Raw genomic sequence first — 7,336 nt, forward strand, 5'->3', positions numbered from 1 at the left:
CACTAACCACAGGGTTAGTCCAACCTTGAAAGGGATTACTGCTTTGTCCTGTGGTGGAAAAAGGCATAGATCCTATCGTCGGGTTGGAATGTGGTATATGACCACTCCCAAAAGGAAAACCCTGAAATGAAGCCGATCCACCCATCATGGATGTGGAGGCACTAAATGGAACTGACGGAATACCCTGTGAATGGGTGCCAAATGGGAAGAATCCAGTACTAAAAGCATTGGCTTGGGAATTTCCACTCGTAGAAGGAATGGAGGTAGACCCAACTAAAGATGTGCTAGCAAAAGACCCAAATAAAGATGCAGAGGGGATGGAGATAGTTCCTCCCCCTTGTACAGATGTTGGAGTCTGCATAGTTGTAGCACTTGAGGTAGAAGCCATGCTTCCAGTAGTAGCCATCGATGCTAAGTGCGTAATACGACCTGGACTTGACGGTCTATGCGTTGGAGACCCAACGTATTGTAATACTTCTGGATAGCTAGAAGGTAGGGGAGAATTCGAAGCCGCTAACGACTCTTGAAATTCTTCTACTTCTATGTTATCTTCTGATTGAAAGAGAACTCGAGAAAGAACTGGAGTGTTCCTCTCTTGTTCTACGGAAGTTCCAGGCCTATCTTGAACACTAATGTCCCTGTGAGGAGGATCAATCCCCGATGCGTCAGCTGCCACGGGATGAAACCCACTGGCAGTATTACCTCTGCGCCTTCTAGGAGAAGGCTCTAAACTTGGTGGTGAAAGACCACGAAGTCTTCGAGACCGTCTAGGTGATCGGTCAACCACTTTGAATTTTTTATTAAGTTCTAGCTAAAGACTCAAGAAAAAATGAAAGCTAGGCCAACTAATAGCATAAAGCACACACTAAAAGTCCCTAAAAGATATCAGCCAGTCAAACAACTTTCGAGTATTTTCGCTCCGGGTGATGAGGACCGGACACCAAAATACAAGAAAGTGAAGTAAGGGACCTTCCGAAGATAGTCTGGGATAATGACGGCCCAGTCCTACCAGTGAAGGTAACAGAGGAAGTTACGCTGACCTCCTAACAATAGCCTGCGCTGGTGCAAGCCCCCAAGCTTCGCAAGGGTGTCCTCTAGTAGTACCGTTGAGAGTGATACAACGTCGACCTCAGGTGCCACAGGATTCCCCTCCGCAGCCACCTATGTAGATCTATAGGAGTAGCAACTAAGGTTACCAACTCGTATCAGAAGCCAGGCGGAACAATCTTGAGGTTAGATCCGACAAGTAGGAGAGGGGGTATCTCTCTTCCTTATCTTCAAAAACCCTTGTGCTTAACTCCCAAATCCAGAGCTTTCCTGGTCTCCCTAACGCTATTGGATTTTCACTCACTATTCAGACTCCTATGTTTGACAGTTTAAATGGCCTTGGAGAGTTTTCTCTCCACTCACCTAATCCAAGGCCCTAAAATATCCTAAAACTTGTTGGTGTGTCTAACTTGACAATTATGAAAAGTTCTAGTATATTTTAATTAGCGCTTGTTTTTAAATGGGTTGTTCTTAAGTCAAGGGATAAGCGGAAATGAAACTTGTGGTGTTTTGACACAAAAGAAATTAATAAAAACCAAACTATATGCAAATGCACTCGTTTTGTTCTTCGATGAAAGAAATTTCTACTAGGTTCTGAGGAACTTCAAAGAAAGCAACAAATTTTTCTTTTCTTTTCTTTTACTCAAACTTCACACTCACAAAAGTTAACAAAACTATGGATGTCCTAGAAAGATGCACAAATTTATCCTAATGCAATGAGTACATGCTGTTGCAAGACTTAAGACTACTCTAAATCAAGAAATGAAAGTAACTTGTTTATTAATATTAATTTGCCACTTAAAATGTTTAGATGGAATATCAGTTTCTAATGCTCATTTTCGTCTCTACACTAAAAGCAAGTTTGAAGACAAACAAAAATGCACTTTCATTCACAAAAAGAAACTAAATCAAAACAAAGTTCAAGAAAGTAAAACCAAGTTTTCAAGAAGTTTTCTTCAAAAGCAAAAACAAAAACGTCTTTACAAAAGTTCTCTCAACAAGATTGAAACTTTATGATTGAAAAATCGGCAACAAAACACTTTGCAAGTTGACAACACAAAATGGATGAAAACTCAACAAAAAATGTGTTTCAAGATGCTCTTAGGAATCAAAAGCAGCAATAAGAGCTTGGCAACAAAGACCAAAAGACCAAAAAGACAATTTTCAAGAAAGTGTCAATCAACAACTTTCGGAAAGCAAGAAAAGTAGATGGTCACAAAAATGTAGTTTTGAAAAGCAAACAAAAAGGTCACCAAAACAAGATTTGACACAAAGATTGAGATCAATCTTCCTACCCTGAAGGATCAGAGTAGCCAAGATTCTCAACAAGGAATCTTGCGTGCTTAAACAAAAACGATGACGCTTACAAAAGAACAAAAACAAGACCAACACTTCTCACAAGCGAAGAGAGTTTGAAATCAGATACTTGCTGTAAAAATAAAGACTGACACAGAAAAGTAACTGTTCAAGACTGAATCAGACCAGCAGACAAACTTTCAGAAACAAAAAGATTTGAAAAATCTTGAAAATTATAAGATATACGCGACTGTGTTAGTGCACAACTGCGTGTATACGCGACTCAGTCTAAAGAAACATGCATATACGCATGTTTACTTAAGGAAACATGTGTATATACGCTTCTGTAAACTGGAAAAAGAGCGTATATAAAAGATTTAAAAAAAAAACAAAAAACAGTTTGAAGAAACTGATCAAACTTACAATTCAAGTTCCTATAGGAACAGACTACACAGTAACAGCAAACAAATAGACAGCTGAGCCCTGATTGGCTTGAATAAAGCCAAACTAGGAACAACAATACTGTTGTCCCCAGTGGAGTCGCCAATTCTGTTAAGGGATAAATTCCCTAGGGTCTTGGGTTGGTGCCCTAGCAGATCAGAGGTTATTTACAAAGAGAAACACTTGTTCCATATAGCCATGATGCTAATATAAACAAACTCTACAATGAGAGGCGTACCTGGGGGTCCTTCGTTTGGGAAGATCCATCTAGGGTACAAACCCTCTTGGAGTTCCTTTTGCTCCTTCAACCTGCAAAACAATCAATTCAAGAAAGTACAACAATATATGGACCAAGCATCATAAAGAAATCATCTTCATAGCATATTGAAAGGTAGTTAGTTATACAATTAAAACAACCATTCATATGTGAATCATAACATTGATATCATAAACATGAAGAAGATTTATATCAGGAACAAAGACAAGTGTTTCTTTTATTATAAATAACTAAAGTACAGAAAGGAACAATTTCACCTGAGTCTTCCTTTCGCAGGCTCCAAGCGGAACCGTCCTCTGGATTCGTCCAGTCTCAAGCCTTCAACAAACTCCTTCCATGACTTACTCCAAGATATCTCAAGTAGTAGAAAGACATCATCACACAAGGAAACTAGGGTTTCCTGCAAATGGGGGAAGTGCTGGAAGCACAAGGATCTTCAGACCTAGTCAGGGAAAATCTCAGCAGAGTGATCTTTCTCTCTCTTCTCTCCTCCCTTAGGCCTTCCCATTGAAGCCTTTTTATACTTCTCCCAAAGTAGTTTTTTAGTTAGGAATTTGTTGGGAACAGTTGGGCCATGGGAACTAATAGGTAATCAGCAGGTAAAACCCGCGATCTCCGCCCGAAATTAAGGAGTTTTAATTTTTTTAAAGTGTTTTAAGACATATACGCGGGTTGGGTATACACAGACCCGCGTACACACGCGTTTAGCTCAGGGCAATGTCGCGTATAGGGAGTAAAACACTGTTTTTTGAATATTTGGACCAGGTCTGGAAGGAGGGGTTGCCCTAGGCCATGAGTGCAGCATCACAAACATCAAGAGTGAGGTTTGGAGCTATAACAGGGACAATACTGTGCAATTTCTGGAGACAGCGGGCTCTAGATGGGGGAAAGACACTCGAGGAAAACACTGCGCAATTTTGGATGCCAAGGGAGGTTGGGGTTTATGCACACTGCACATTTCCAGTAGGCAAGAGAGAAATATTGAGGGTTGTGGAAGCAAAGTGCACAATTCCGAGAAGCTGGATTAGGCTAGGTTGCTAGGGGAAATGGTTAAGTGTGAGATCAGTGACACAGATGTAAACAATGATAGGACTCGACTATGATCACACACGAACACATAGTGATACAATGTAGACCATCCAGAATGTAAAAAACATACTCTACTTGATGTAACAACCTTCATGACAAGAGTGCGTGAAGTGAGTGTGAAACATGTCTATGTGATGATGACAACTCACGTGCACATGCTTTCCCTTGAAGCAAAACAACGCTCCCTTTGCATGAAAAACACCAATACCTATACCCAAAGATGACACATGCTGCATAAATATGAGAACATGAACAACTCTTAAGATCAAGGAGGGGAAGATTGAGATCATCAGCTTACCAACAAGTGACCAAGGACGATCGATCGCAGGATCCAATCTAGGCTCCGAAATTTATATGTGAGCCAAAATTTTGGAGGGTGGTTGTAGCCACTACAACATTGGTGACACACTGGTAGAACTCCAACTCTCTATATGGACCTTGTTTCGTGAAAGTGAGTCTAACCCTTCTGGAAGTATTGTTCGATTCTTTGATTGTGATGGCTTCTGCACTAGCTTGTGTGAAATATGTAGTCCCTACCATTCTCTTGACTGGTCAGCACACATTCCAACCCAAGTCAACTTAGTTGTTTCGATTAGGGATGAGGGGTATATTGATGCACAAGTAATATAACTATCAAAGTTTGAGTTTCATCTCTGGTGTTGCTCCACTGCTAGCAGGCCTGGACAATACCCCGACGGAGTCACGTAGGAACACAAGCATTGCTCCGTTTCTAGCGAGCTTGGTCAGTACCCCAATGGAGTTACTTGTATCACTTTTCTACGCAAGAGGCCTTTCTCTTCTTTTTCCTTATTTATTTTTCAATTTATTTTTCATTTTTTTCATTTTTTCAAAGAACTATGCATAAGCACTTATTTATTTCATAGGCAGAAGAGGGATCCTGACTTATTGAGAGCAGACGAGGTTGTTCCTTCAGATAAGTATGTTATATATACCTCTGACATACTTGTTAAGGTTTTGCCCCTCACCTTACTCAACTTGACTGAGCTAACAAGGGTTAACCCAAAAGAACCGATTAGAGTAGGCAATACTAGTTAATAGTGCAAGCGTTGTGTTTTCACAAAGACTCACTCTGAACATAACGTATTTTCCATCAGTGTATTTGTTGGGCCTCCATTTTGTCTTATTTTTACTCGAAATCTCTCATGCTGTTGTTTGGCTAAATGATTATTTTCGAGAGTATTCGTTACTTCCCTTGTTTTATCAGGATTAAAACATTATTAATAAAGGTTTGTCTGTTGTAGGTTTAAAATTGATTTGATCATGCTTTTATACAGGCTATGGACCTGCATTTACCTGCCTATACCATGCAATGGATTCCTGCACCATTTTATGGCTACCTGCACTCTGAAGGATTCCTGGACTACACTCACGTTCCTGCACTAGAGGATGTGTACAATTATGTTATATTGCTCCAATATGATTTTCTAGAATTAGAACAAGTTAAAAGCATGTTTGCCTCCAAATATAGAAGGGAATTGGCTGCTGCAGCATCAGATACCATTCTCCATGGATGACATCTCAAAGTCAATGCAAGAGACAGATTTGATGACTTGCAGCTATTTCTGGACTAAGAGCTCCTCGATCCATTGTAATTATCGTATGGTGGAGGTCTTACACGTGTACTTTTCCAGCATATGCGCATTCTGTTGTCTCATCCCCAACAGTGTTATCCTCAAGATGATATTGATATTCCGAAGTCTCTGATAAAAGTCGTTCCTTCGAGTGATACACCTGTGAGCAGTTCATCATCACACAAAGAAGAAGAGAGCAGTCAAATCGCACTTTCCAGCAATATCACCATTCCAGGAAAAGAGGAACAATTCACCTATTTCAACATTTAGTTGCAAAACTAATTTTATTCCTGGAAAATTGTTGAGATCGATGATCTGCCCTCCTATATTTCAATTGGCTGATTTAAAAGCCCAAATTGTAATTTGATGCCTATATATAAGCTTAGAAATTTCCTGGAGCAGGGAATTAGTCAGTCAATTAATCCATTGATAGCATAAGCACACACAGGCATAGAAGGAACACGCATAAGGGAGGAGAAGCTGGTCCCAATGTAGCATCACGCAGATTATAGCTTATGGATCGCTTCTCCTGCTTGCTGGAGTTAAGTGTTTGTCTGCATAATGTAAAGATTGTTTTCCAGAATTAATTGAAGCAATTTTCAGCCATGCTTTGTCTATCTATTTGTTGCATCTAATGATTTTAATTCTTGTGTGAACCAGGTTACGAATAGAGGGTGCGAGCTGGCTAGGTTGGCCACCAGACCAGCTCGACACCACTCTGCATCTCTTAAATTAAACAACATTTAAATTATTATTTACTGTGTGAAGTTTATTTAATTATTTACAGTCTCTTTCCTTCTTCAAATTGGTGTTATTTGATTTGTTGCAATGTTTTCCTTTCAACTACAAAATTAATTTGATTTGTTGCATTAAGAATTGTGCTTGCACTCGGAATATTTCTTCATATTGAATGAGGCGAGAGATTCATATTAAATCAATTTCTTTCATACGTTTATTTACACATTATATTTACTTGTTATGTTGCCAATGATTTTAGGTTAATTTTACACAAAGGTAGATGCAGTAGAATTAGTGTAGGCATAATGGTTTTGAATTGCTCTTGAATTTATTCCAGCATTTACAGTCTTTTTGATATTGTGTCGACACTGCTTGGTTTCCAGTTCTTATTTCCCTTCTGTTTGCTCATACTTAGAATTTCCTTTCACATTGTTAAATAGTACAAGATTTCCTTTTATTTCCCACATGATTTTAATTGTTTAGATTGGTGTTTCTCGAGTTCTCTTTTAGTGAAAGATTTCATTTATTGTCGAGATTAATGCACAAGATAGACTAAAATTTGTTTTGCAGGTTGTCAAGGGTTCTTTATGGCATTTCCAGTGCTGTGTCTCGAAGTTCTTGAACTATCCGGATTGGAAATTAAATGTTTGTACATTTATAGGCCCTATACTGCACCCAACATTTTCGTGTCATTGCTGGGGAGGCGCTTAGGGATTGACCTTGGTGACTTGTTGCATTTGTTTTTTTTTCCTTCACCTAGTTTCTCTTGCAATTTTATGTTCTTTGAATTTATTTCTTTTCTGCATTGTTGCTTTATGGTTTCTCATTTTCTCTGATGTTGTAATAACTCCCCCCC

This window comes from Pinus tabuliformis, chromosome J (genome assembly GCF_031772625.1).
Source record: "Pinus tabuliformis cultivar Carrire ecotype Pingquan chromosome J, CPIR1, whole genome shotgun sequence".
Lineage (NCBI taxonomy): Eukaryota > Viridiplantae > Streptophyta > Pinopsida > Pinales > Pinaceae > Pinus > Pinus tabuliformis.